At 37.4% G+C, this 6,634-nt stretch overlaps 1 long non-coding RNA gene across 1 annotated transcript; it reads left to right on the forward strand.

Annotated features, from left to right (window-relative positions):
- The first annotated feature begins 2,941 nt into the window (after positions 1-2,941).
- Positions 2,942-6,312, forward strand: LOC103466922 (uncharacterized). The gene is made up of 2 exons (XR_014088387.1): positions 2,942-3,457; positions 4,445-6,312. It is a non-coding gene; the product is annotated as an uncharacterized LOC103466922 (long non-coding RNA).
- Positions 6,313-6,634: the final 322 nt, after the last annotated feature.

A 6,634-nucleotide genomic window follows, 5' to 3' on the forward strand; every position in this document is an offset into this window, starting at 1 on the left:
TTGCAACGTTAGAAGAGGCCTCTTGTTCCTTTCACGCTTCACAGAAAGGTTGAATCAAAAAGAGTTGGCTTTGTTATTTTTCCAGAAGAGATCATACAGCTTATGTTTAAGAATTTCACTGATTTAGCTCCGAGATTGGAAAGTAAAAACCAAAAAAAAAGAAAAAAAAAAAAACAGGGTTTGCAGTTCTCCCTCTCCTGAGGATTGCACATGTATGTGCGGTTACTGCTGCTGCTGCAAACGTGTCGCTGACATGCAGGGAGAACGCAGGGAAACGGGGAAAGTAATGGGCACAGATTCTTCAATTTAACTCTCTATCGATTTCTCTTGTCTCCACTTCGCCGGTGTCCCGGTCCATCTGCTGCTACAGACCTGACAGACAGAGAGAAACTGTGTCTCTCAGCTGAAGCTCCAAGAGGAAGGGATGAGTAAGAGGCGGAAAGTCAGTGTCAGCCTGTGTGCCTGCTTTCAACCTTCTACTGGCTGCCTGCCATGAAGATGAGTAGCAGCAAGAGGATGCATTTTTAATGAAATTAAGGGATATTGTTCTTTGTGCTTTGAAAGGAGGAAATTTCTAATTATGTTTTGCTTCATTTTCCTTTAAAAAAATGAAACGCGATCTCCCACAGCCAGCTTTAAACCCACAGACTGGTATGGATGCTAAATGTTAGCGGTTTTCCCAGGTGATTCCCTGATATAAGGGGAAGACAAGTGTTAAGGCCAAATCCCGTTTTCTTTTGTTTCTCCAAAGCCGTTGGTGGTTGCCCCTAACCTTAGCTGAATAGTTAGGATTTTTCGAAAGCGAGGTTTTGTAAAGTTATTATCAGCAATTGTTCTCTATAGTTTGTCTTAGAATGATGTTATACCACAGCAGATTTGTAGAAAAGTAAATAAATCCTCCGACAATATCAGCCGCACGTCTTTGGGGTATTTCTCCCACTGAAGCTGCAGCCCTCTGAGAAATGGTTCAAGCTCAGTTAAATTAGATGAAGTGTGTGCATCTGAACATTGATTTTTCAGGTTTTGCCACAGGATTTCAATTGGGTTTCGGTCTGGTCCTTGAGTGGGTTGGGGGGGGTTCTAACACATTGATAAGCTCTGATTTAAACCACTCCTTTTTAAGCTCTGGTTCTATGTTTGGGATTATCGAGCTGCTGGAAGGTGAACTTTTCCCACAATCTCTGGATTTTTGCAGATTTTCTTCCAGGACTTCACAGAATTTAGCACCATCCATTTTTATTTCAGCCACACTGAGTTTCTCTGTCCTAGATTAAGAAAAACATCCTCACAGACTAATACAGCAACCGCTGGGTTTTATGGTGGGAATGGTTGTTTTCAGGGTGATGAAGAAAGTCTTGCATGACGACCAAACATTTGTCTTTTTCTGCGGTTCTTTCACTCCTACATGTTAGCTGTGACTACTTATGGTTTTGTTTTATTTATTTCAAGATATGAGCTTCAAAAAGGTCTAGTAACTAAGCAATTATCAGATTTATTAGCAGAAATTAGGCTTTTGGTTGTTTTGAAAGGTTGAATGAACACTCATTCACTTTGAAGATGTTCGCCCAATACTAATCAAAACCATACATTGACAAAATGTGGAACAAATTTCAATTTAAGCCCATTTTTGCTGCAAAATTATTGAATAAATAGTCATGTAAGCTCAGCAGTGAATATATTAACTGTTTGATCTCTTATTTAGGCTATTCAACCATCGGATTGGTGCAAAGTGCTTTCAAATGATCATTTGTGTAACTTCTTAGAAAAAATACTTTAGAATCGTTTACTGTGGACGCTGACGTTAGCGCTGTGCTGCTGCTACTTGTTTTGCCCAGACTTGAACAGAGAAGACAGAAGGTTGTAGAGGCTTTGCAGCTAAAGACCACTTCGGTTTGCCTCTAGGTTTTCAGGATTTTACATCATTTAATTCATTAAAGAATTATTGAAGAATAGCTTGTTTGCCCAAACAGTTCATTATACAGTTCATTATACAAATCGACATCTCCTCCTCAATGGACTTTAAACCAGTATATGTGGAAGAGCAGTTGAACAAACACCATGGTTGTTTCCATTGATCTGGCGAGGACTGTGTTAACTTAGTAGACATGTTCATTTGTCTTTTAGTTTGCACAATGCAGCAAGTTCTACAGTCACACTCCATCACTCAGACATCCTTGACTCAGTTTAAAAAAAAAAAGTGACAGTTTTATTTAGAGTGTCCTTTATTCTTACCAAAAATGTAAGTAAGGTTTTTTTTTTTCTCAGTTTGTCAACTGTGTGTCCTCTCTGTCCGTGTGTTGGGATGTCAGGTGGATTGTCCAACTGCTGCTGTGGGACAGGTGTTGGGAAATGGTAGCCACAGTGGGAAGGATTGGCATAATTCCCCAGACTTACTTAAAGAGCTGGCAAAAGGTATATCAGCTACACAGTACTGCTACTGTATGTTAACTGGGGAATACTTCACAATCCTTTTTCCACCATGCCCACTTTCACACGCACGCACGCACCCTGGTTCCAAAGCATTTCATTTCTATTTTGCTATCATATAAATGTAAGGATGTGGAGGAATAATAAATCATGAAGTTCTATTCAGATCTAATTAAATATAGCCAAAGTTAACCCTAGTTATAGTAGCACAATAAAATTAAGCTGATCATGTCATGCAGGAATAAGTTAACTATCTAGGAAAGTGCATCAGGTTGTTACTTTTTCCAGCAATTCTTTGTCCCATGCAAGTCTGTGCTGATGGTGATGAAATACTATCTTTTTATTTACAAGGAAGACCCTCCAGTACAACCAGGCTTAATATGAGCATACATCTGTTCTAAGCAACAAGCACCTGAGAGAAGAAAAAGGACAACATAACAAATGCAGGAGAATCAATATCACACAAACACAATGGCAGCAAAAGATCCATAGGTAGTTTTGTCCACCTTAGGTATTAGTTCAAACACTGTGCACAGTGGGAACTGTCCTGGCTGGCACTACCACAGACGTCTTTTCTATATCCAGTCTTGGGAGTACAGTCAATCAGCAGCAAGCTAAATGCGCAGGGCTCCTGGATTGTGCGGTCTGTAGCGTGGCCAGCGCCTTCTTATACAACAGTGCCATTCAATTTTCATGTCCCTTCAGTGCTCAGTCTGGTATTTCTCCCATTTGTAGGAGTCAGTCAGCATAGATACTCAGCACTAACATATATCAGTGTGAGCAGCACTGAAAAAAACTGTAAAAAAACGGGTAAATGTACTGCAGAATTTGAAGGAATTTCTCCGTTTTTTACTTTTACAGGTATTTGTACCGTATTTTCCATTTTACGCATTGCATCATGGGAACAAGAACCTTCGCGAAGCGCAAAAACTGGTCAGACGACATTTCAAGCTCGCTAACCGGACCCTGGAACATATCTTTTGGACTTCGGTTGGATTAAGAGACGGAGTTACCTTTCTGCCACTCCCTGGTAAAGTAAAATAAATAAAAACACATTCTTTTCTGTGAATAATGTTTTGAAATATTTGTAGTTGACTTCGTGAGACTCCTGGCACAGTCTATTATTGCAGACTGTTTTGCCGTCTTTTTAAAAAAAATTTTTTTACAAAAATATTTTTCACAATGATGTATTTGCTTGTGAATTATAAAAGTAAAGCTAACCGTTCATGGCGTCATGCTACTTATGTCTCAATCCTGCTTTTTAAAAATATCAAGCTGCAGTTGTCTTATTTGATAACATGATCTGATGTCCCGGTTGTTAACATAAAAGCAGGTGGCCATTTAACTTCCGTAAATATACTTTCCATGTCAAGTTTGGGGTTTTAGAATATGGGAAATGTCGCGGGTGGGGAGTATGGTGGGGTCGAAAGACGAATGAACGTAAACTTGGGGGGAGTGGGAGCAGCCATTAGACCAGGGGAGAGACGAACGAACGTAATGTTGGGGCCGAGGGAAACCGTTAGACCAGGGGACGACGGTAAGACTGGGGTGGGGACGGCTCGTGTTTCAGCGTTAATATTGTTGCATGTTTGATGCTCTAATCAGGCATGTTGAGATTAGGTTATGTTGATAAACTGTTACAATGGGTCAGAAGGTTCTTGCCTCATATAAATTGTAAGTTAGTGGATTGTACATACAGATAAGTTAATTTTCATATTTCTGAAATGGGAACAAACATCACTGAGAGTAAATAAAAGTGACGTTTACAAAAAAAAAAGTATTCCAATTGGGAGTTTTTATTGAAATGCCTACTTGCAAACTCATTATTGGTTATTGTAGCTTAGCTTAAAAACTATATAAATAGTACTGTTCTAAATTTGTTGTCAGAACAAATTATTTCATTTTATTGTAAAAAACAAAAAAAAAACTAATTGATTTAATTATTGGAAGACTTGCATGTTTTGGTGTTTATATTTCTTTCTCCTTATATGGTTATTTTGTTTCCTCTCCTCAACAGCTGCATCCAGGCACTCCTGAACTTTTCCTGGAAAGCAACTAGGCATCTTTAAAATAGGTGTGTACATTTGTTTTTGTTTTACTCAGCCTGTTAAACCTTTAGTTTAAATTAAGAAGTATGTGGTGTTTTCTACAATGACATAGGCATAATGTTATGTGTCTTTTTAATAATATCTAATGCAGCACTATGTAACTTATGATACATTTTTTTTACATATATGTTGAAACTGTCACTGTGGTGCTGCTCATCCCACTTCTCCCTGATCTCTTGCATTTGGCTACGCTGCAGCTAAAGGAACCTCTCATGAATGTTAAGGCTAGTTAGCATGGACACCGATGACAGTGGATAAATGGTTTTCCTGTAATGTTAAGTTGATTGACAGTGCTAAAATATCCTCCTGTCTCTGATTGGTTGGTTTTGGTTGGGAGTGATGGATTTCTTCAGATGGAAATAGTAGCTCAGGGGACAAATTATACATCTCGTGACATAAAATCATGACATGGTGACTTTATTTTAACAAATATGCAAAAATCAGTGTATGTTTTTATTTTCAAAAGAAAATATTTGCGTATTGTGTATTTTAGGGGTGCACCAATAAATCTTCCCCAAATCCTTAATTTTGAAGATTGGTGATCCGCCAATACATGTGAAAGTGATTTAGTCCACTGATCTTATCTACCTCAGCAAAGATCTAAAAATCAAACGCTTTCCTCTCCTGTTAGAGACGTTTGACTGATAGACCGGCCCACCAGGTCATGTCTCCATGTTTGCAGTTATCAATAGCCACCCCACTGTTGCCAACCCACTGACGTTTTGCTGCATTTAGCAATATTCAGACAAGATGATCAGTATCGGCCAAAATCAGAATTGACAAGTCAGATTTTTAAAGATTGGCCAGAAATCTGCAATTGACACACTCCTAGTGTAGATTTTTTTAAATCAAAATTACTCAATGTCGTTTGTGAAAGAGGTATTAGCAATTGGTGAGACGCTGATGAGAAAGGTGATATGCTGCTGTAATGTAATTTAGAAGCGTTTTGTAAAAAGTATGTTTATAACATGAAGTGTTTCTGTGTTAAACTTGAGTATCCATTCTCTTTGTTTATAGATTTTCTGGGCTCAAATCCTGAACGAGGTCGACTCACACAATGCAGACGAAGGTGAAGAAGCAGCTTTGCATTCCACCAAAATGGTTCAAGTCCCTTAATGAACTGAATGACTGGGAAACCATGGAAAATTTGAGCCTTTTGAAGTTTAAACGTGATTGATCATCTCATCAAACCTGGTGCACCAAGAACCTTTGCGAAGCACAAGAACTGGTCTCAGAACATTTCAAGCTTTTGGTAACTGGACCTAAGAGTTGGATTAATCTTTTTTTCCAGAACATAAACATAAAATGGACTGTTTTGTTTTATGTTCACAGCGACTAGAGGTAATGAGAGCACACACTCATGAATCCAGTGTCTTCCACTGTCGTTGGCATTAGGTTGTGTTTATGTAGCGTTTGATTTTTAACAAAATATGTATACCTGTATTTCATTTATTTTTTGGCATTTATTTTGAAGTATGTTGGTCCTGTTTACAACAATGATTTTCATGTTCCAAAGCAATTTTTTGTATGTTCCATCTTATAGTAATTAACAAAACTGTTTGACTACAAAGACTAGAGTCAAGATTGCTTTATATTTAATTTATACGTTGAAATTTGTATAGTAAAATGCAATAAATTAGTTGTGATGTGCAGAAAATAAACATTAGCAAGCTCAAGAATATGTTTAACTCTTAATATATAATAGCAAAGGTTAGTTATAAAGACTAGATGATGTCAATTTATGGTCTTAAATTGCAAAATAAAGTCTGCAAATTGATTGTAGAATGGTTTCATTTTTACATCACTTTGCATGATGAGCTACTTTCAATCTAAGTGTTTTGTGTTCTACAACTACATTTACTGTGGACTTAGAATTTAGTTTTGTTTCAAAATTGTGTGAAGAATATATTAAATACATTAACTTTAATATATTTTACACTACACACATGGTATAGGATACAGACTTAAATGGTTTGGAAGACAAAAGTATTTGGAAATGTCCCAAGTTTTTTAAAAAAAAGTTTGTGAATATATCAGAAAAGAGTAAAAAGACAGAGAATTTCAGTTTTGGGTTGACAAAATATTGAAAAATTTTCCAG

This window comes from Poecilia reticulata, chromosome 7 (genome assembly GCF_904066995.2).
Source record: "Poecilia reticulata chromosome 7, P_reticulata-male-v2, whole genome shotgun sequence".
Lineage (NCBI taxonomy): Eukaryota > Metazoa > Chordata > Actinopteri > Cyprinodontiformes > Poeciliidae > Poecilia > Poecilia reticulata.